The sequence below is a fragment of the Acinonyx jubatus genome, chromosome A2, assembly GCF_027475565.1.
Source record: "Acinonyx jubatus isolate Ajub_Pintada_27869175 chromosome A2, VMU_Ajub_asm_v1.0, whole genome shotgun sequence".
Taxonomy (NCBI): Eukaryota; Metazoa; Chordata; class Mammalia; order Carnivora; family Felidae; genus Acinonyx; species Acinonyx jubatus.
The window spans coordinates 93,394,210-93,418,751 of record NC_069383.1 but is presented as its reverse complement, the minus strand read 5'-3'; the positions used below and the strand labels follow the sequence as shown (position 1 = coordinate 93,418,751).

General features: G+C 39.2%; 1 protein-coding gene and 2 pseudogenes across 1 annotated transcript in view; 1 reads left to right on the top strand and 2 right to left on the bottom strand.

Moving 5' to 3' along the window:
* RALA (RAS like proto-oncogene A) overlaps window positions 1-24,542 on the bottom strand; it is a 71,647-nt gene that overhangs the window by 24,413 nt on the left and 22,692 nt on the right. The gene's annotated exons all lie outside the window — the stretch shown is intronic.
* LOC106974455 (aspartate aminotransferase, mitochondrial-like) lies at window positions 1,409-10,480 on the bottom strand (annotated as a pseudogene).
* On the top strand, window positions 11,528-15,424 carry LOC113602971 (cell division control protein 42 homolog; annotated as a pseudogene).

The following is a 24,542-nucleotide window of genomic DNA, read 5'->3' as shown; positions in this document are numbered from 1 at the left end:
GAAAAATTGCATAAACCTTAGGAGGAAAAGAACCTCTACTCATTTCTCACCCTGTGCCAAAAAATTAATTTGATATGTATGATAGACTCAAATGTAAAACTAACATATAGTCTTCAAAAAACAGAAAAATATCTTTGAGACTCTGAGGGAAAAAAAGATTTTTTAGAGAGGACACAAAAAATATGAAGTACAAAAGAAAAAACTGAAAAACTGGACTATCAAAACTAAAATCCTCTACTCATGAAAAGGGACTGATGAGAAAATTAAAAGGTAAGCCACAGGCTGGGAGAAAATATTGTCAAAGGACTTGCATCCAAAATATATAAATAACTCTAACAAATTAATAATAAAAATATAAGCAACCCAGGGGTACCTGAGTGGCTCAGTTGGTTAAGCCTCCGACTTTGGCTCAGGTCATGATCTCGCAGTTCGTGGGTTCGAGCCCTGCATCGGGCTCTATGCTGACAGCTCAGAGCCTGGAGCCTGCTTCAGATTCTGTGTCTCCCTCTCTCTCTGCCCCTCCCCTACTTGTGCTCTGTCTCTCTCTCTCAAAAATAAATAAACATTAAAAAATATATATATATAAACAACCCAATAAAAACTGGGCAAAATACTTGAGCTTCATAAACACTTCATAAAAGATATTTCTTTGTCCAAAAAGTTCATAAAAAGTTGCTCAATATCAGAAGGACATTCAAATTAAAGTCACAAGGATACACTACTTTATGCCCACTACAATAGCTAAAATTAAAGAGTCCACATTGAATGTAGGAAAGGATGTTGAACTTTCAGAACTCTCATGCCTTGCTGGTGGGAGTATAAAAATGGTACAATCATTCTGAAAAATGGCAATTTCTCAAAAAGGTAAACATAACACATACCCTATAACCCAAAGTTCTACTCCTACATTTTACTCGTGATATGAAAACATCTGTCCACAAAAATACTTGTACAAGAATGTTCAGTTTTCTTCACAGTAGCCAAAAAGTGGAAACCAAATATCTAACAACAAGAACAATATATACAGAGAGTGGAAGAAAAGACTTGATTTACAAGAGCACTCACAAAGAGTACATAACAGAGAATGAAATGAACACAAATTGTGTAAAATATACATGAAGACAATTTAATAATGTACTTAGGTAACTTTATAAAGGGTGAATCAAATAAATGAAGATAGATCTTGTTTTGGTGCAAGAAGATTGTACACTGGTTAACAAAATTTTGATAATAAAAGACTATTAACTTTTAATATACGAAAATGTATTCACAATAAAAAAAACACCACCACTGAATCAAAAGACTAAGGACCTGATTTAGGAGTCATATGATCTATCTTCTAGAGTTTTCTTTACCCTTAAATTTGTGAAGGTAACTTTTTTTAAGTTTATTTATTTTGAGAGAGAGAGAGAGAGAGAGAGCGAGAGCAGAGAGAGTGCAAGCAGGGGAGGGGCAGAGACAGGATCCCAAGCTGTCAGCATAGAGCCCAACACAGGACTTGAACTCAGGAACCATGAGATCATGGCCTGAGCCAAAACCAAGAGTTGGACGCTTATTATCTCACTGAGCCACCCAGATGTCCCTGTGAAGGTAATTTCTGATGTTGAAAACTGGCTTTAACTTTTTTTTAAAGGCAGTTTGGTATACATACAATCAAATCATCTTTTCAATGAGTTTTGATAAATGTAGTCACGTGACCACTACCACAGTCAAGATCCCTAACGTTTCCATCACCCCTAAAAGGTTCTTCTGACCCCCCTGTGGTCAATATCCCCCCATGACCCCATCCCTTGGCAGCCATTGATCCAATTTCAGTTCCTATTGCCTTTTCCAGAATGTTATATAAATTGATCATATTGTACGTAGCTTTTTGTGCCTGGTTTCTTTTACTCAGCTATGGCTTCTGAGATACATCCATATTGCTACATGTACCAGAAGTGCATATATCTTTTTTTTTTTAACATTGGATGGTATTCGACTGTCTGGAAATAGCACAATTTGGTTACCTATTCACATTTATTTGGGTTATTTCATTTAAAAAATGTTAAAGATGAAGAAGCTATACACATTCATATACAAGTCTGTGTGTGTGTGTGTGTGTGTGTGTGTGTGTGTATCCCCCCCCCCCCCTCACTGTGCACTTCTTTTGGGTAAATACCTAAGAGTGGGATTGCTAAACTGCATGGTAAGTTTGTTTAAATATGTTTTCCAAGTGGTGTACCTTTCTGCATTTCCACTAACAAGTAGGTGATTTCCAGTTGCTTTACATAGGGTACTGTCATCATCTAGGCAGTCTAGGACATCAGCATTAGTATTTCATTGTGGCTGTAATTTGCACTTTCCTATAACTAACCATGTTAAGCATCCTTTCATGTGGTTATCTGCCATCTATATAGGTCTTTGGTGTTCAAATCTTTTGCCCATTTAAAAAAAATTTTTTTGTGTGAGTTGTAAGAGTTCTTTATATTTTCTGGAACAAAATTTTTTTTTTACCAGAAAATATTTTCTCCTAGTCTGTGGCTTATCTTTTCATTTTCTTTACATGTTTTTTGAAGAGAAGCTTTTATTTTGGCAAAGTCTAATTTATCATAGTTTTGTTTCATGCTTTTGGAATCCCAATAAATCTTTGACAAATTTTAAGTGACAAAAAAACTATTGTTTTTAATATTTATAAACAAAACTTTATTAATTAGTCATTATTAAAAAGAGAAGGTGGAAGGAAGTCCAAGTGAAACAACGTTAATAGCAACTGACACCCTAAAGTCTTCCTTCATTTTGAAGAATACAATTAAGCTCTATATGAGCAGCATTCAAAGTTAGAAAGTCACTGCAACACTGTTTTATTTTTGAGATGGAACAACATAATATTTTCCAACTATTCAAGCTGCACTGAATAACAACACAAAATTATAATAAAGACTGAACTAAGGAAAGTAATACTATTTTAAGGTTACAGTAGCTGGAAACTGCTTAAAGATGGCTTAACATTTTGCCTTGTCTGAATAGTAAAAGTTATTTAACATGACTTGCCAGACACGTTGTCAGATATCTGACACAGACCTAAAATCACAAAAGGCTTGAATTACTTTATCTCCTTGGGCGTCAGCTTGTTTGTAAAGCTAATGTTAACATGAATAAAACAGCGTATATACGATAAGCATCTTTTTATTTATTTTTAAATGTTTACTTTTGAGACAGAGAAACAGAGAGAAAGTGCAAACTTGAGCAAGGGAGAGGCAGAGAGAGATGGGGACAGAGGATCCGAAGCAGGCGCTGTGCTAAAAGCAGACAGCCTGAACCACGATATCATCACCTGAGCTGCCCCTATGCATCTTTTTAGAAGATAGTACCTTTAATGCAGCATATATTCAGCCCCCAATCAGGGCAAAATTAGTAACAACAGCACAAAGGTAAAACCCTTGCCACAGTTAAAACAAAAATTTTCTAGAACAAATGAGGAAGTGATGGCTAAGCGAAGACTTGAAAGACAAAGCAATAGTAGACCAGGTGAACCTGGGAGCCATGGTTGGAGATAAAGTTGTTAAGAAGTAAAAAGGGCCAGAAACAGAACCTTATGTACCAGGAATGTAATGATTTTTGTCCTCAAAGCAGTGGAGAACCACCAGGAGTTTTTAAGTGAGAGACTATGACTCAGAAGGGAGAAGAGCTAGAAGCCTACAGGGCCATGGTGACTTGAGTGTGGACTGGGGAGGTGTTGATGAATTCAAGAGTCACTAAGGGAAAAGACTCAACCAATATGGGGACCTATTAGATGTGTGGGGTGAAGGAGAGGGGAAGTTCAAGCCAAATTACTTAACTCTCTGACTAGAGTGGATGGACATGGGTAAGGAAAAGCAGCAGCAACAGCCTTTTGTGGGGTAAGGGTAGGTAGTGAGAAGAGTTCATGCAAGGAAATGATGAAAACCACTTTAATAGTTCAAAATAATTTAAAAATTGAATCTAAGATTGTATAGCTGAAATATAAGAGGTTTTCTCACTCTGGCCCCAGTAGTTTTGTTAGCACATTATGACTTGATTTCAGTAATGCCGAGAAATAAGTAACAGGGTGAAACCCGAAACGTAAAAGAGTAAAAAAAAACCTATAAACTACTATCGATGGCGATTTTAACCCCTAAGTGTGCTTTTAAAATAAGATTATGTACTTTAGAAAAACATTAAATTGTTAATACTTATAAAGAATATACATTTTGCTTCTATATTCCTATGCTAACTCTGGGAGGATAAATAACAGTAACCATTTGAATTGTGAAACATGTGAATATGTTCCTTAATTGAAAATTAAATAAATTAAATGTTTTTACTCAATTTACCAGGTACAAAACTGCATGAAGAAATAATACTCAGAGTCTGGATGCTTAGTGATCTAAAAAAAAAGTATAATTTGGATAAGTTATACCTGCTTTAGGTTCTACCGTGTATGAGTTATAAATTAGTGTATATACACTCTCAGTTTCTTCTTGATATATTTAGGAACTTCATATTGTCTATGAAAGCTTTGCTAATTAAAAAAAATGCAACCAGAAAAAATAATTGAACTAATCCTGTCTGAATTATCCAGCTTAAAAATTATTCAACTAAGTAAGGCTTAGATCAAACTTAAGACATTAGAAGAAATATTCACAAAAAGTTTAACAGTAAACAGTCATAAGCACATAAAACATATTTTTTAAATATTTATTTTGAGAGACAGAGAGAGAGAGAGAGAGAGAGTGTGTACATGCATGTGTGCAAGCAGCTAGGGGTAGAGAGAGGGAGAGAGAGAATCCCAAGCAGGCTCTATGCTATGTACACATAGGAGTGGATGGGCACATAGATAAGTCAGGATCCCCAACTTCTTTGCCATCAAGTACAGAGACATGGGGGGAGGAGGTTAAGTTATAACACAAGCTTGCCTTCTGCATCCCTTTCCACTTAAGTCATACTTGTTTTTCTGTGTTGTTTTGTTGACCTCATGGCTGTAATTCTTAATGGCTATTTAGTATGTCATTTTGTGCATGTACAGCAGTTCACTTACTGAGTCCTGTAAGACAAGACAGCCATTCAGAATTATTCAGTATAACAATTAATGACCATCTATCTATTTCTATGTTTAAAATGCTTTTCATGCTGTTTCCATAAGAAACAGAAATTGAATGAATGGATTGTTTAAGGTTTATCAGGCATAATGTCCAACTGCTTTTCAAAAGTTCTGTATAATTGTTCACAACATTCCTATTAGGCAATTGGTATTCTTTAAAAAAATCTGCTAATTACATATTAGGAAAAAGATCTCATTGTTATTTCTAATTCCATCTGTGATTACATGAGGAGGGTGAATTTTTTTCTATGTATTTGGTTATTTTGTGAATTGTTAATTCATAATTGTTAATTCATTATAATTCCAAGTCACCACTGACTAGGCTTTCTTTCCTCTAGCTTCCCCAGTCCACCACAGCAGGTTTCCTCCAGTGGTGGAGAGATCTACTTCCCATTACAGATCTGGAGAAGTCAAAGACTCCATGTTCACTGTCATTTTAATGGGTGTGTTTCCTTCAACGTTCGTGGGCAAGGAACAGGTTGACAGGTTGGATTCTTCTTCAAATATCAAAACAAGGAGAGTTTACCATGTGTCACTAACACTTTCACTGCGACTCCTAATCCTCCTCAGGCTGAGATTTTAAAAAGAAACTTTTTTCGAAAGCAGATTTCCAAAATTAGCATGGGAACCAATGTTGTTGCAGCATTTGTATGGGTAGGGTGTATGGGTAGGATGTCTAGTTGGCTCTTAATGCGTACAATCATAATATCATGTCCTATCATCTCTTCTGCTCGGTTCCTCCTGAAAGCATAGATTCCTCTCGCAGCCTCTCCTCATGGGTATGCTAGACTGGGGCTTCCTCCACCCTGGCCCACCCATCAGTGCCATCTGTTTCCTGCCTTCTAAAACGTGGAAAGCCTCTGCTTTGCTCATGGCCTACTCTCCTTTGCTCCTACTCTCAGTGCTTGTGAGTTTACAAATTTCTGTTTATAAATTTTATTTTCCTCTGTCATGTCACAGGAAGTTGGGGACACAGAGGAGTCAGTCTATTGGCTTTCAGTACAAACGAGTTAAAATCTTCAGTTGACTTATTTGGAATCCCAAAAATTTCAAATTCAGGAACTTCGAAAATCTCAACTAAAGAGTCTAGTTAAGATAAACCTCAGTTTTAAAGAATACAATCAATTTTAAGTATTCAGTACCAATTATCAATTTTCAGTATCAATTTTAAGAATAAATAGGTTTCCTGATATAAGTGACCAAGTAATCACACAGAAAGAAAAAAAGAGGTCAGCCAATGGTCTTCACTGCTATAGAAAAGTGTTGATATGATTTTTTTTTCTAATGTTTTCTTTATAGCACTGGGACAGCTTAGCTAAAACTAAGAATTTATAAAGGGACATATTGATCCGTCATGCTCTGCAAATTAAGTACTGAAACTATTTTTATAAATCAGTAACTTAAAGCTAAAGATGAACTCTACAGCAATAAAGAGAAATTCCCTTTGTACCAACTAATCTCCACAACAGCTCTATAATAGACCACTTGCTGAATTTCTATTTTGTGGAAATACGGTAGCCAATTCTTTTCATTTATTTTTATTTGGAGGGGGGGTCTGCAGTAACTTTATTTTAAGAGAGAAACCAGGGTTCAATAAGTCTACATGATTGGAGCAGATAGTGGTTATCTTTCCAAAGGGTGAAGCCTGAGCCCAGCTGGCGGCACACAAAAGGTTAAAACCAGAGCCCAGATACCCTCTTTCCTGACTCTGCCCTGCATTGCCCACTCGTGACGTGAGATGAGACACTGCACAACTGCACTGAATGAAGTAAGGGGTCCAACTGGGCAGAGGCAACATCCCGTCAGGAGACAATCAATCACTAAAGAGGATGCTGAAATCCAGTGCAGTTACCTCTTCCATGTTATTCTTTGATAAGGAAAGTGAGGGAATGGGATGAGAAGTAAATTATACACTTCTTCAAATAAGTCAATCCTATAGGATGGGGCTGACAGTCCATCAAGCAGCAGAATAGGATGAAAATCTAGGCTAGTTATAGATCTCTGTGCCTCAGGAAAAGAACAGCAATAATAAGGGAGAAGAGAGCAACATTAAAATGTCTGAAAGTATTAAAAAGAAAGGGCTTTTTTCTTTTTCTTTCTTTCTTTTTTTTTTTACATTTATTTATTTTTGAGAGACAGAGAGAGACAGCATGAGCAGGGGAGGGGCAGAGAGGGAGGGACACACAGAATCAGAAGCAGGCTCCTGGCTCCGAGCTGTCAGCACAGAGCCCAATGCTGGGCTCGAACCCACGACCCATGAGATCACGACCTGAGTCGAAGTCGGACGCTTAACGGACTGAGCCACCCAGGCGCCCCTTATTTTTCTTAAATAAGACAGGAAACAACATCTTTTATTTTCCTCACTGCAGTGGCAGCAGACTTGCTGGTTTTCATGAAACACGGTTTCTGGAACGAGGTCTGTTGATAAGCTTGCCCCATCACCAGAGGACAAACACAGGGCTGACTGCTCATGTTAGAACTAGGTCTTCCCACAATGCCTCTTGTAGGTGCTCTTCGCATTCTAGAGCTACAGAGGTGTCCCCAACACCAAAAGGTGCTTCTGTTAAAGCTCCTGATCTATTGCACTGGCGTGATTGACAGGTTTTTTGGGGGCTCTATCTTGCACATGTACACTCTTTTGGAACACTGGAATTAAAGGATGAGCAGGAGTTTGGTTTTGAGCCACAAAGTTTCAGACACCAGCCACAGATGCCTCTGCCCCATTTCACTACATGTTCTTTTCTGAAAACACATTCAGTGGTTGAGTGTTAAGTACTGTGGTTGAAAGAAATGACTTGCTCACCACCATCCACCCTCCTTCTTCCTCTGTGTGAATCTCACAACCACAGAGGCTGTAGACAGGAAGGTGGTCTTTGTTCCCTCTAACCAGGGAAATTACTTGGTGACCTAGTAAGTGGCATGGACAAGGTAGTCCACGTTGCCTGAGGTGATCATTTGTCCGGGAGATGGAGAACTCCTTGGTCAGCCTCTCCACCTGCTCGAGCTTTAGTCCTGTGAAACCAAACATGCCCATCTGGTCAGTGATGTGCTACCAGTTGTGGCAGGAGCCCTTCTTCTTGAGGAGGGAGACCAGCTGAGTCTGCACGCTAATGACGTGGTTGGCCATGCCTTTTACTTCCTGCAACCATGGTTTCTGCAGGTCAGGGCTGGTCAGGATGGTCAGGATGGTCGAGGCAATCCGTGCTCCACTGATTGGAAGGTTGGAATGCACCGTGTATCTTCAACCGTGACCCCACCCTGTAGGCTTCATCAGCATCTTTCCCGACTACAGTGAACGCTCCCACACACTCACCAAATAAGCCATGTTCTTGGCATAGGATTAGCAGAGACAAACATGAATGCCCTGTTCAGTGAAGTGGCATACAGCCCAGGCATCCTTGTTGCCATCATCCCTGGCAAAGCCTTGGTAAATAGGCCATGTCGAGGAATGCAAAGAGATTGTTTTTCTTCACCACTGTTGCTCTATCCTTCCAATGCTTGGGGCAAGGGTCCTCTCCCGTGGGGCTGTGGGCACGGGTATGCAGGAGAAGGACGCTTTGCTGTGGCATTTTCGAAACGTCCTCTTTAGCGCCTGTGAAGTCAAAGCTGCACGTCTTGGGGTTAGAGTATTGATTAACCATGTAGCCGCAGGCCAGCGTCCCTGAAGATGGGCGTGTGATTTCCTCAGAAGCGTTTGGGCAGAAAGGCAGCTCAGCAGAACTTAAAAAAAAATCTTTGCAGAAAACTGGCTCCAATCTTCAAGGCCCCAGTTTCAGAAATGGTCTGCATGGTGACATACCAGTTACTTTTCAATGTTTTCTTGTTCTCACCCAGGGCTAGTTCTGCAGATGCCTCACAAAATTCAGCAAGTCTCGCAATGGGAAGGTATTCTTTGTCAAATACTTTGCAGCAATCTGGGCCTCTGCCTTCCAGACACTAGGGAGCACAGAAGGCTTTCCATTATCATCTCAGTAGGCACCAACTCCCAGAATGATCTGTTTGCTGTTGGTGTTTCTCTTAAAGGCTCCTGTGACTCCCAGGATGGGATCCGGGAGCCCCATCTCCATACGGGTCCACCAGGAGCTGGCTCTGCCAGAGGCCACAGCGGTGAGGCCTGGGTGGAAGGCGGTAGTGACCCTGGACAGGACACAGCCAGAGAACAGCAGGGCCAGGGCAGGTGGCAAGAAGGCAGTGGGTAACTGCAAGGCAGAGTGGAGGGCCAGCTGCCAGTTCTTTTTAAATAGCAACAGGGAGCCATTCAAAACAGAGAAAGAAAGAAAACACGAACTAGTAACCTTTGAAATTCTGACTTGCTCTTGTGTGCGGCATCACACATCCATCCATTCACATTAAGCATTTGGTACGTACTCTGTGTGGTTTACTGTAGACGTATGGCACAGCAAAATGACAGGAAATATCACGGTTTTTAATTAAAAACTCTAACAACATGGGGCACCTGAATGGCTCAGTAGGTTGAGTGTCCAATTTCGGCTTGGGTCATGATCTCACAGTTTGTGAGTTCGAGCCCCACATCGGGCTCTGTGCTGACAGCTCAGAGCCTGGAGCCTGTTTCAGATTCTGTGTCTCCCTCTCTCTCTGCCCCTCCCTTGCTCATGCTCTGTCTCTCTCTCTCAAGATTAAATAAACATTAAAAAAAAAATTAAAAAAAAAAAAAACTCTAACAACGAATATAGAAAATAGACTAAGCTTATGTTTATTTATTTTTATTTTTATTTAAATTCTACTTAGTTGGGGCGCCTGGGTGGCTCAGGTGGTTAAGCATCTGACTTCGGCTCAGGTCATGATCTCATGGTTTGTGGGTTCGAGCCCCGTGTCGGGCTCTGGGCTGACAGCTCAGAGCCTGGAGCCTGCTTCGAATTCTGTGTCTCCGTCTCTCTCTGCCCCTCCCCAACTCATGCTCTGTCTCTCTCTGCCTCTCAAAAATAAAGAACCATAATTTAAAAAAAAAAAAAAAGAAAAGAAAGAAAAAAAGACTTGGAAATTCCTTGAAAATCATGAAAACATCCTTTAGCACCTAGATTTTCCTTCCAAAGATTGAGTACTGATAAATCTTAATTTGAGATTTGAGCATATCTTACAGTTAAAAATGACTAATTTGTTGAGTCATGAAAATAAAGTTTCAGTTCATGACTATATAATTGACTATATGAAAAACATACTGGTCTGTATAAAAGAACTTGTACATTAAAAGAAAAACAACCTGAAGGGAAGATTCTCTCACAGGTGTTTTAGTAGGTGTATGTGCTAGAGTCATCTGGGGAACTTTTGAAAAATGCACTTACCCAGGACCCATGCATGAAGATCCTCACTGAACGAGCTAGGATGCGGACAGTGTATATTGTAAAAGGCTGACCTGATCATTCTAATTTGTATCTTGGTTAAGAATCATCACTCCATATTATCATAAAGTTGAACTATATAAAACTGCCAACATTAGATTTCTTCTTTTACTTAGAAATCAGCAATTTCATGATTCATTTATTTTATTATTTTTTAAAATAAACTTTATTTAAAAATTTTTTTAATGTTTATTTATTTTTGAGACAGAATGCGAGTGGGGAAGGGCAGAGAGAGAGGGAGACACAGAATCCAAAGCTGGCTCCAGGCTCTGAGCTGTCAGCACAGAGCCCAACGTGAGGCTCGAACTCACGAACCGCGAGATCATGAGCCAAGCCAAAGTCGGACGCTTAACTGACTGAGCCAGGCAGGCACCTCATGACTCATTCAATAGACAGTGGCCTAAGACTAAAAACAGCTAACATTTACTGAACATACTACTTTGTACCAGGCACTAAGTTTTGTGCACCTGTTGTTGCCAATTTTATAACACTAGCCAAGAAGTGGGCAAAGACATCCCCAGACTTTGTGTGGGGAAGTGAGGGGGAAAGAGAGGCAGTTGAGAAGGGGAGGAGGTGAGTCAGGGATGATACCACAGGGCAAATCATCATTGTATTTGGAATAAAGACCACTGGGGTTCTCGATGGATCGATGGAGGCAGAAAAGACCAGACAACAGTAATTTAAAACAAGTCCCTGGGACACCTGGGTGGCTCAGTTGGTTGAGCATCCAACTCTTGATCTGGTGCAGGTCACGATCCCAGTGTTATGGGGTCAAGCCCCACATCAGGCTCCGTGCTGAGCATGGAGCCTTCTTAAGATTCTCTTTCTCCCTCTGCCCCTCTCTTGAGCTCATACTCTCTCTCTAAAGTTAAGAAATTAAATTAAATAAATAAAACAAGTCCCACATACAGCAATTGCCTATGTGGCCAAGGAAAGGGACAAGACTCCTTGGTCATTTCCAATACGTCTAACAGGCAGAACATGGAACAGAGTGTATGTCAAATTACTCTAAGCGGGAGTGGGTGGACGGTGAATGACAGTGGGTATCAGGGGCTCATTGGGGATAGTCATGGCTCATCAGGAACGGTTGGGAATCATAGGCTGGGAAGTAGACCCACACACAGGTAAGCTTTCAATCTCTTCAAACTGTATCACCAAAAGCCAACCATACATTTAAAATTAAAACATTAAACATGTGCACCTAAATGCAAAATAGGGGTTAGAAGCAAAGGTGTTGCAGCTCATTATCACTTAAGGTTACAGGCTTCAGCACAGATAACAATTTGATGCTCAAAGAGATAACATTCGGAAGGTCCAGGCCCCACAGAAAGTGAGATTTACCCAGGGATCGCATCCAGTAAAATATCCCCTTCAGTATACTAGCCTCTTTCTTCCAATTTTACACGTGATAGGATTTTAACAAATTATTTTCATTTTTACCTACAAGTTTCACTGCAAGATGTTTTTTAAATCAAATAAACATAATGCAACTGAAGAACCACAGAAGGAAGTCTTAAAATATTCTTAATTCTCTCATTTTTCATAAAAGGAAATAAGGGCTAGAGAAGAGTTAAGTCACTTGCAAGAAATTCCACAGAAAGTTGTGGTAGAGTTAAAACTAGGAACTGACCCAGGACGGCGTGATCCCGCAGAATCTACGTATCTGTGCCAGTGCAGTTAGAGCAGGCATGTGTACTCACAAACGACTTTAGAAGCCAGTATCCCATATCCTCATTCTTTTGCTCTATCCCAAAACCCGGAGTTCAACTCAAGGGATGGGCTGAGCATGTTTATTAGTAACTGGTACCCACTTACAGGCTTCCACAGTCACCAATCCATCATACTAGATGACTGAGTTCAAGTAACCTCCTGAAGGACTGGTCTCACGTGATCTAGAAATTTCATGTTATGCCAGGTGTTGAAAAACATGGTCTGGGTTAGGCAGTGGCCGGTGCTGTATGACGACACAGAAACTTGTTCCAGTAAACCCTCTTTAACAACAAAGGATCCTGTTTCCAGATAACTGGCTGCTGCTCAGAAATCACATTTCTTCCTTTCTGGGTTCTTGCCATCCTTTGCTATCAGGAGATGACATCAAGAATCAATAGTGCCTTACAGAGAGTCATACCTAATTCCAAATTAGTGAACCTTGACTCAAAAGGTTTGAAAGGAAGAAAAATAAAATAGTAAAACCTCTTACAGGCCATTTTACAAGATTTCCTACTGAAAACCAGCAAGGATGAATAGATGAAGCCTGTATTTAGTTCCAGTAGACTAAATTCTTAAGCCTAAATATAGTTGTCATTCACATAAACCCAAGAAGCAGAAACAGGAAAGTTCAGGTAGTTCTGAACTTTGAATTACTAGTTCTATTTCAGTTGAAAGGATGCAATTATAATGTATAAAGCTTGGGAATAAATTTAAGATCTTGGAATAAGAGTTTTGACCCTGCCACCCCAAAAATTATGTATTAACTAAAATACCAAAGGGACTCAACACCCCTTATTGTTAATAATGTCTGCCTTTTTATGTAACTATAACCTATCACAATAAAAAGTGAAATTAGTTTGACATGGCTTAGCTAAAATTCTTCAAAGACTCCGTAAGTGCTCTTAGGTTGAAATCTAAATTCTATAACATTGTCTCCTTATACCATGTGCCCCTGATCCCTTTTTTATGCTTCTCCCCTCAAACTTTATATATCTTAATCCTATGCATTTTCCAATTTTTACTAATGAAGTATGTGTGGACATTTAGGAGAGTTTGGGTGAGGGGGCAGTATGGATTAAACAATAACAAAGTAGGTCGTAGGTAGTTGAACAATGATACCGAGGAAAGAGTAATAGGCCCTGTAGGAACTGGCATGACACAGGACTTGAAGCAAAAGATATACCTGAAGCGAGTTTACAATGATCACATGTTCTGAATACTATGTCCAGATCTACTTATCATTTTTTAAATAAAACAATAAAACAGGGATTATAGTATGAAGAAAAGATTAACAAGTAGGAAAAGAAAAATTTTAGTGATCAAGTTTAACTACTGTTATTCTATAAAATTTTTAGAATTTTATGTGTAACAGCTTTATTGAGGTATAACATATAATAAACTGCACATATTTAAATATGACCCACCGTAATCCCCCCTAGCATTGCCACACCCCTTAATACATTGCTGTTTTCTATATAAATTAATTAGCATTTTCTATAGTTTCTAGAATTATGCAGTATGAACTCCATCAGGCTTCTTTCACTCCATGTAATTTTGAGATACATCCCTGTTGTTGCCTGTATCAGTAGCTCTTTTCCTTTTACTGCTGCACAGTAGTCCAGTATACAGCGTTACTACAATTCATTTATCCATTCATCTATTGGTGGACATCTGGGTTGTTTACAGTTTTTGACACCTGTTGACAAAGGTGTAAAAGGCAATGCAATAAAGAAATGACAGTTTTGTGGTTTTGTCTTTTGGTTTTTTTTTTAAGTATGCTCCATGCCCAGCTTGGAGCCCAATGTGGGGCTTGAACTCACAACCCTGAGATCAAGACCTGAGCGGAGATCAAGAGTTGGATGCTTAACTGAGCCATCCAGGTGCCCTAGGATAGTCTTTTCAACAATGATATTGGAACAATTAAGATATCCATATGCAAAAAAATGAACTGAGATCCATATTGCAAAACTTCTAGAAGAAAGCAGAGTTAGGCATATGACCTTGGATTAGGCATATGACCTTGAGTTAAGTAATGATTTCTTAGCTAGAATGCCAAAAGCAAAATCCACAAAGAACAAAATGATAAACTGGACTACCTCAAAGTTAAAAACTTCTGTTCTTTAAAAGACAGTTAAATAAACAATTACAATCATCGACTACATTCCCCACAATGTGCCTTTTATTCCTATGATTTATTCATTCCATAATGGTGACAGATGGCAACTATATTTGTGGTGAGCACAGCATAATATATAGACTTATTGAATCACTATATTATACCTGAAACTAATGTAACATTGTGCCAACTGTATTCAAATAAAATCAGTTTTTAAAAACGTATTTTCTGCCTTCAAAAGATAAAAGTTAAGAAAATGAAAGGATAGAAAGGTCCCAGTGGAGAAGCTGAAGTCAACGTGGAATCTGAATATTCAAAATAGATGCAAAACTGTCTCAGCATGGCAGACAAGTAAGTGCACTGTTGTGGGTGATGGTGCCACTGGTAAAATGTGTCTCCTGATACCCTACCAGACACACTTCCATCTGAACATGTACCAACTATTTTTGACAACTATGCAGTCATAGTTATGGTTGGTGGAGAGCCATATATTCTTGGACTTTTTGATATAGCAGGGCAAGAGGATTATAACAGATTATGACCATTGAGTTATCCACAAACACATGTATCTCTAGTCTGTTTCTCACTCTTTTCTCTGTCCTCACTCAAAACATGAAAGAAAAGTGGGTGCCTGAGATAATTCACCACTGTGCAAAGACTCCTTTCTTGCTTGCTGGGATCCAAACTGATCTCAGAGATGACCCCTCCACTACTGAGGAACTTTAAGAATCAGAGAGGCCTATCACCGCAGAGACTGCTCGCAGGCTATCGAGTATATGGAGTGCTCCGAACTCATACAGCAATGCCTATGGAATGAACGTGCTTGAGGAAGCAATACTGGAGGGCCCACAGCCAGAACCAGAAAACCCACAGGTGTATGCTGCTATGAACCTCTCTCCAGAGCCCTTTCTGCGCAGCTGGTGTCAGCATCGTACTAAAAGCAATGTTTAAATCAAACTAAAGATGAAAAATTAAAATTTGTCTTTCCAATAATGACAAATGCCCTGCACTTAACCCACATGCGCTGGTGTGAGACAAGGCCCATAGGTATGGCCCCCTTGCCTCCCCTGATACTAGTTAATTCTGAGTGATTCTGTATTGTCAGAAAAGTGATCAGTACTAGTTTTTGTTCTGTTGTTTCCAAAAAAAAAAGTTTTCACTGTTGTTTAAGAGAGAGGCCCGCTTGTGATGACTCTGTAACAACCAATTCGGGATGCTGAAGCTTCTCCCCGGTTCCACTCTGGAGAGTAATTGGGGACATCTTGGTGGTATTTTTTATTTTCCATTTTTAGGGTGTGTGCTTGCTTTGTTTTATTTAGTCTTTAAAAAAAAGTGTCATTAACCAGTGGACAGCCCTTAAGGGGAACAGGACAAAACTGATTCCACATTACACTTCCTAGATCTAGTTTAGAAAACACGTCCCCAACCCCAGCCCCCACCACCCCACTGGTGCTCTTAGGAGGTGTGTAGTAATGGCCTCATCAGGTAACACACTCCTTTTTGAGAGGTGACTCTTCTGCCTCCCCTTGAGTAGGTCCAGTATTTGATGAAACCCATAAAAGCAGGAGCTACGTGATCTGCCCCTCCTCTTTTCTGGGATGCACTTTACATGGGACTGTGACTTCCAAGGAGATTTGTCTGCCATTTGCTGAGCTTTTTTTTTTTTTAAGCTAATTTCTAACTTCTTTCACTGATAAATGAAGAAAAGTATTACATCCTTTGAGATATGTCTAATGGATTGAGTTTATAATTTTAAAAAATATTTTTCCCCTTTCAAAAAGAAAATGAGAGGCGCCTGGCTGGCTCAGTGGGTAGAGCATGTGACTCTAGATCTCAGGGTTGTAAGGTCGAGTCTCATGTTGGGTATAGAGAGTACTTATAATCAGAAAGAAAAGAAAAAAGAAAAGAAAAAAGGAAAGGAAAGGAAAGGAAAGGAAAGGAAAGGAAAGGAAAGGAAAGGAAAGGAAAGGAAAGGAAAGGAAAGGAAAAAGAGAAAGAAAGAAAGAAAGAAAGAAAGAAAGAAAGAAAGAAAGAAAGAAAGAAAGAAAGAAAGAAAGATGGGAGAAAATGTTTCGAATTTAAAACAAAATACTGAGGAAAAGACAAAGGCAAATTCTGGCTCACTGGCAGGTTCTAATGATTTTTTTCTGGTAAAAAGTGAATGGAGGTGCCTGGGTGGCTCAGTCAACTGAATGTCCAACTCTTGATTTTGTGATTTTGGCTCAGGTCATGATCCCAGGGTCATGGGACTAAGCCCCGCACTGGGCTCTGAGCTGACTGTGGAGCCTGCTTAAGATTCTCTCTCTCTCTCTCTCTCTCTCTCTCTCTCTCTCTCTCTGTCCTGTCCTCCATGCTTTCTCTCTCTTAAACAAACAAACAAACAAACAAAACTGTCTATAAGCTCCCAGGAAAAAGAATCAAACAGATCAGGAAAGAAGGTGGTAGAGATTGAGATAATTAAATTTAAATTGCTTCTTACTCTATAAATGTACTTTTCAGCTATTTCTGAGATGACCAATTTAATGCATGCTTGATACCATATTAAATCAGTGGTGAGAAAAGTTCTTGATCCATACAACTTGATCAAAACATTTTCAATGAAAACATTGTGGCCTAACAGGGTGATGTGAAATGTGTGCATAAGGGTAAAGAAAGCTGTTTACACAGAACCTCTTCTGTGCAGCATTTCCAGCCTTCCAACTGCTCTCTGGGCCTGAGTGGCTACTTCCTTGGTGGTTCCAGAGCATTCTGGACAAAAGGTCTATCAATGCATCTCACCACACTAACTATCAGGGGCTTTTCAACAGCAAAGAGCTACCCACCCCCCCACCCCCCGCCAGGTCTGTAATCCCAGTATCTAACAGCAAATAACTGGTATATACACTTTCAAAAAAGAAACTAAACTCTAGAAAATGACTTTGGAGAACAAAGTAATTGGTAGTGGTAAAATCCTGAGACATTCCCCCAAGAAGAACAGGAACTCCAGTAAAGAACTGCTATGGACAGAACGGCTATGGAAGAACTGCTAAAGGAGAGTCGGCACAGGCAACAGAGTCGCGCTGCTCCCACATCTGATAATGCCATATTGTATTACTTGTAACTTGCAATGTGTTATGCATTATGGACAAATTAAACCCTGGTCTCTGAAGCTAAGTTAGTTTCCCCAAGACTAATGTTCAAAAAAAGCCTCCGAAAAAAAATAAAATGGAATAGTCAGAAGTAATTCTAAATTTAGCAGACACTTCATGCAATTTTCTTAATAGATTAATACAATCATGTCAATGTTACATAACATCTGACCTAAAGCAATTCAATCTTCTGATAATAAGGTCACTTACTAAGATCACTACAGCAAGTGGCAAATTTCTGCAAACATTTTTTGTTTCTTACCTTATATATATATTATAAGATTTAGGAGTTTGGGGGGCAGTAGATGTGTTATGTTCATATATCCAACCCAAGAGGTTTATGTAAGATAAGTTTATGGTCACTGACCTATTTTTGCAAATTAACCAAGGACGTGAATATCCCAGTCCTTTTTGAGAACCTAATAAGGTTCTACAGATCCTCAACACAGAAGCCTCACCATGGCCCTATTTAAAAACAAATACAAATAGAATACACTTTATACCTGCAGTTATTACTTTTCTTGAATTTGTATGTGAATCATTAGTAAGAACTGATATTTGAAAAAAAGGCTATCATAATAATCATGGTTGTGCACAGAGAAATTAATGACAAGGATATTTACTGTAACATCCATAATAATTAAGTGAAGAATTAAATTATGGATAGCCACAAAATGGGATTATAAAACAATCATAAAAATGATGCTGAGTACTGTATGGTCCTGGAATATGTTCACAAAATCTGTGAAAGCAGCTTACAAATAATATTCATGTATGAACTTTTATTTTATTTATTTATTTAACATTTATTTATTATTGAGGGACAGAGAGAGACAGAGCATGAGCATGGGCAGGGCAGAGAGAGGGGGAGACACAGAATCTGAAGCAGGCTCCAGGCTCTGAGCTGTCAGCACAAAGCCTGACACGGGGCTCGAACTCACAAACTGCAAGGTCATGAACTGAGCTGAAGTCAGACACTTAACCGACTGAGCCACCCAGGCGTCCCTCGTGTATGAACTCTTGAAACAGATTATGTATTAGTAGAAACAGGAAAAACATCAGACTGCAAAATGAAATTTCAGAAAGAGAACTCTAAACAGGGGCGGCACATGAGAAATGTGTAATTTCCAGGGCTTTTTACTTATCTGAATTCCAGTGTTCTGCCATGTTACTTTTGTGATCAGAAAAGAAAAAGCTCGGGAAAAAAGAAAAATATATTTAAACAGTGTTTTTGTGGTGGGGCTTTAATATAATCAAACTGTCACTAATTGCTGCCGTGGACAGTTACAAAAACATTGGTCACCGCCCGGCAAAGCTGGAAGTACACAACATAACACACAATTTTGTAGACATTCAAGTGAGTCTGTGTAGTTAGCCTCCAAGATGTCTCCCAACAATCTCCACCTCCTGGTATTCACACCCTTCTGTAGTGTCTTCCTGTGATGTACCAGGGCTGACCTGTTTGACCATTACAATACAGTGGAAGTGACGGCATGTCACGTCTAGGATTAGGTAATAAAAGACTAAGGTTTCTGTCCTGGATACTCTCTCTCATCACTCCCTTTGGGGGGAACCATGTTGTGAGTAGTCCTGTGGACAGAAGTCCATGTGGCAAGGAACCGAAGCCTCCTGCTAACAACCACATGAGTGAGACAGGAAGCCAGCCTTCTAGACCTAGCCCAGTCTCAGATGACAGGAGTTCTGGCTGACACCTTGATTGTAGCTTCATGAGAGACTGAGTCAGAACCACACAGCTAAGCTGCTTCTGATTCCTGACCCACAGAAACTGTGAGATAATAAATGTTTGTTGTTTTAAGCCAATAAGATCGTGACAATTTCTAACACAGCAATAGCAGGCTATATAGTTAGCTTATACCTTTGGAGAGCAGAGTCCTTCTAAGAACCCACCTTAGGAAAAAGCACCTAGGGTATAACCCATTTTGCTCTAAATTCAAAGTTCTGATTTCCTATCCGGTCTGACCTAAACCAGAAAAGGCATCTGAATACCTTTACAAAATATTCAGTTCCTTAGATTTGCCTTCTACTTCCCTTCTCCCACTCATATTTCATCTCCTCTTTCAGTTACTATAAGTCTAGGGTTGACAAACCCCTTCTGCAAACAGCCAGACAGCAAATATCTTAGGCTTCTCTGCAGCAACCATGCAATCCTACGGCTACAGCTTGAAAGCAGCCATAGACAACATCTAAATAAATGGGCACAGCTGCATTCCAACAAAACTTTCTTTTAAAAAAACAGTCGGTAAGCTGAATTTGGCTCCAGAGCTGTGGCTTGCCAACCTGCTATAAATGAAAACTAGTAAGACCAATGTTTCCAACTCAGGCAGCAGATTCCGTTCCCTCTAGCCGACTCCATATATTGCTCCACAAAGCCCTGGCCCCCCAACCAATGCGTCAATTTTGTTCCTCTTTACTGAATATACACGTTATTTCAACTATCTTAAAAGACAAAACAAAAAGTCTCAATCCTGCTTCCATTTCTCCAGCTCAGTGTGTCTAAATTTGGTCCTCTCCTCCTCCCCTCTTAATCAGGCTTTTGTTAAGATCCTGGATTATCTTCACACTGTTAAGTCAAATCGTCAATTCTCAACCTTCATTATAGATGACCCAGATGATCACTCCCTTTTTCTTAAAATACTGTGTTTGATTTCCAGGACACCATAATCACTTGGCTTTCCTCAAATCTCTATGGCGCTCCCTTTCGATCCCCTTTGTTCTAAGTGTGGTGGACCTCAGGGTTCAACTTGAACCTCTTTTTTTCTGTCTACGTTCATTCCTTCATAACCTCACTCAGTATACTTCGATAAGAGATGCCACCCAACTTTATACCTCCAGATTTCATCTCTCTCCTGAAGGCCAGACTCCCATTCAGCTGCCTCTGACAGCTTCAGCTGGTTGCATTCCAAATTTAACTGTCCCAATTCCAAACCGTCCAAAATTAAACTCCTAATTTCACCTACCTCAACCTGCCTCTCTCTCAGTTTTTCCTTTATCTTAGTAAACAGCAAACCCATTCTTTGAGTTGCTCAGGCCATACGAGTCATTTTTGCCTCCTCTTTCATAGCCCACATATGATCTCCTGGCAAATCTGTAAGCTCTACCCTCAAAATGTATCTACTCCTGAGAAGAATTTCCATGTTACTCTGAATAACAATAACAGTCTTACAATGAAATGTAAGGTCCTAAGTTATCTTACCAGTCCTTCTACTACTAGAAGGGAAACACATGGCTCATTCCTTCACATTATTTAGGACTCCCCTGGGTAGAATAGAAGATTCGTGGGGGCAGGGAATTTTTCTTTGTTTCCTGTTTGTTACATCTCCATTATTTTATATAGTACACAACACATAGTAGATACTTAATATTTGTTGAATAAATGAGTTAACTGTGAGAAGAGGCAAAAAATACTTTCTAAGGCAATAGAAAACTTATTGGTAAAATAAATTGTATGTTAATTTTTTTCTCACTTCCTACTTTCAAAGTATTTTTTAAACATAATCAAAGCCCCTGGTAACTTATGGCAGAAAGAAGACTAGCAATGAGTCAGCGGTCCTAGGTTGTGCCACATACTACTAGCCTCTAGAGACTTCAGTTTTTCTTTAATGACTGCACAAGGAGCCTTGGACCCTTTAAAATCAGTAAACATACAAAATTTTGCATCTGACTTCAGAGACTTACACAATGACAGATACTTTCCAAACCCACAGGCATTTGACCACAGCCTCTATAAAGGTGTGTTGACAGGGAAGTCTAACTTCCTGGAAAAAAATGTCCTGCTATACAGAAGTGTCAGAGTAGCTGATAAGCTGGTGACACAGAAGTGAAACAAACACTTATTAAAGGGCTGAAAATGTCCAAGGCTTTATGTTAGATACAATTAACACTGGAAAGTAGATAGGAATTTTCTTTGTTTAGATTTTTGTAATAGACCATGTAAATGAGCCCCCAAAATTATGTAGCATGTCCAAGGTCACACAACTAATAAATGGCTAAGCTAAAATTCAAATACAGGTCTATGAAATCCCAACCTACACTATTCCTAATGTATCATACACCAAAAGTTTTGGTTTACAAGGACACAACATATCTGGGATGGCAACAGAAATTGATGGAATGTTTTGATCAGAGAGACAACTAACTGGGCTCTACCTCTAGCATATTTACAAAAATTATCTTCCTAGCTGAGTCATAGGTCACTATGAAGGATAATTCCAGAGTTCCCAGAATAAGTCCCATAAGGGCAGAGGTTATGTAGACTTCCTACGGGAAGAACCCACTCCTAAACAAATAGGGATACTCAGTTATATTTCTTCATAAAAACTAATACATACTCCTACTTATTTTTCAAGGAAAGGAAGCTAAAATTTGTGGATGAATGCCCACCGTGTTCTAATATTTTGCAGTATTTATTAAAATGACCCTGTAAGGAAGGCAGGCATCAAATAGATGCAAAATACTAGACTCAAAAGACTGTGGAAGATATTACAAATCTTTGATATTAACAAGCTGATGTAAACAGAGCCCATCTGTTTCCAAGTGCTACTGCTCAGATCTATCTACTTGGATATTCACAAACAACTCAAACTCAAAATCATGATGTTCTTCCTCCTATATTCCCCTTCTCAATGAATGGCATCCTCATCCACTCAGGCTCAGGAACCCACACCAGAAACTTCCGTTATTCTTGATGCCTCTCCTTAACTTTTCATGTGCAATTAATCACTCAAGCCCTACACATTCTACCTCCTCAGCATTTCAAATGCATCTGCTTTTCTTAATTCCCCTGATCCAATTCAGGGCATTATCGTATTGGCCTGAGTTGTTCTAAGAGTCGTATTATCCTCGCCTGATAGCCTGACCCCTTCCAATGCATTCTCTAGAATATCGATCTTGAGAGCAGGCTTCTATGCACCCCAGGATGAATATAAAATGAACCACTGGAATATGGGAAAAATCAGAACTTGTATTTACATGTGTTTCTAATGTTAGAAAATGAGAAATTAAGCTTTACTAATAGCCAGCATACTGACTGACACTGGCATCCTCGCTGGGTCTCTGTCAAGTGGGGAAGGTCTATGTGGGGTTTGAGAGGTAGGCCCTGAGGGAAGACTGAGCAACCCGAGAGAGGTGGAGAGTAGTGCTCTCACAGCTGTTCACTGTCGGGATATTAGAGTGTGTTTTTTAGTTTACATGACCCAGGTAGGTATGTGTAAAAATTATTCTCTACGTTTTACCTAAAACATCTTTACAAGACAGATAATTTAATAAGCTTCCTGAAAAGAAATAATGAATTGAAAAGATTCGTGCAAGTGCAGGTGAACAACAAGACAACGGCAGGGCTTTAACTCATTTTCACTTCTAGTCTAAGCTGTTCACCAGTTTCGTGGAAGAAAACGATGACAAAGTAAATCAGATCTGAGAAGGCCAAACTAAAATGGAGGACTGAAATGGCAATATGCATTTATGTATGTAATTCTGTTAGGTTTAGGTCTGGCCTCTGACAGAAAACCCAAAACATCGGTTAAAAATAGACCTTAATTTCCATGATGATAGAAGTATACAGAGACAGGCAATCCAGGACTGACAACGTTGCTCCAAAATTATCTAACAACCAGCATGCTTCCAGTATTTTAGGGGGCAGCTGCACCCATGGTACAGAGGATTCCCAGTCATTACAAATAAGTTTAAGGTATGCAACCCTCTCTACTTTAAGAGCCCTTCCTGGAGTTTCACAAATCATTTCTGCTTGATCTCACTGGCCAGAAATTAGTCACCTGGCCACACAGTTAACTGTAAGGGAGACTGGCATTTGTAGTCTTTATTCTGGGCAAGCCCCACCAATATCTGGGAGTTTCATTTACAAAAGAAGGGGAACACTGAGATAAGCTGTCTCCAACACTTGGTATAAACGATAAACCTCATGCTGTTCCTCATTAACCAAGATTTAGCCACAGTATCAAAATACAAAAAACAAAAAAGATATGAATAATGAAGTCCCCCCATCCACTGTAAATATGGTGCAAACTGATGTGAGGCAAAATCTGAACTGAATAGACTAGAGACTATTTGTACTATTGATTTACTTAGTGTGAATAGTCGTATATTTTGCTGCAGAAATAGTATTTCATTAAAGGGTATTACACCAAATTATGAAATACTTAGTATATGCATAAAATTATCTTTCTTAAGTTCTAAGAATTCTAAAGCCTAAAACACATTCATTTTAGATAAAAGAATTATGGAATGGTAGTATGAAACAATTAGAATTATTAAGGTATTTAGAAACTAAGTGAGGGGCACCTGGGTGGCTCAGTTGGTTAAGTGTCCAACTTCGGCTCGGGTCACGATCTCGCAGTTTGTGAGTTCAAGCCCCACAATCAGCTCCACACTGTCAGTGCCGAGCCTGCTTGGGATTTTCTTTCTCTCCCTCTCTGTCTCTCCCCCACTTGTGTGTGCTTTCTCTCTCTCAAAATAAATGAATAAACTTTAAAAAACAAAACACACAAACAAAACTATGTGTCTGGAACAAGAAAGCCTCCATGTTTTTTAGTCCTCTTTAAATTAATGTTATACTGCAGCAAAACTTTATATAATTACTCTGAACTTAACGATAAATGTTCACAAGCATCCATTAAGGCATTCCTATTAATAGTGAAATCTACATTATATTCTATTAACACTTGTTCTTCCTGTCATGTCAAAATGTCTAAAATAACACAGAAAACAAAAGGTCAAATTAAAATGCATTTGCAACAAATACTGGAAAACATACAGGTTTTTGGCTAACAAGAAGAATAAGATTCTTGGACAGGTAGATTAAGGTGCAAATGTTTCTAACATGTCAGTTAAAGTATCTTCTAGATTCTAAAATAACAGCACAAAAGAGCTGCTTTTTATTTGCTAAAAGAGCAAGGGGTCTCAGAGAAAGAAGGTTATCTCCAAAAGTAAATTGCTTCTTTCATAAAAACAGTGTGTTACATGGAAAAACAATGTAAATATACCACTGACGGAGCTATGTGGATGAATAAGAGATTCTAGGGTAAGCACACACAGGTAGCACTGCTCTGAAATTTATTCTCTGCATAATTGACAGCTAACATAACAAAACTGAA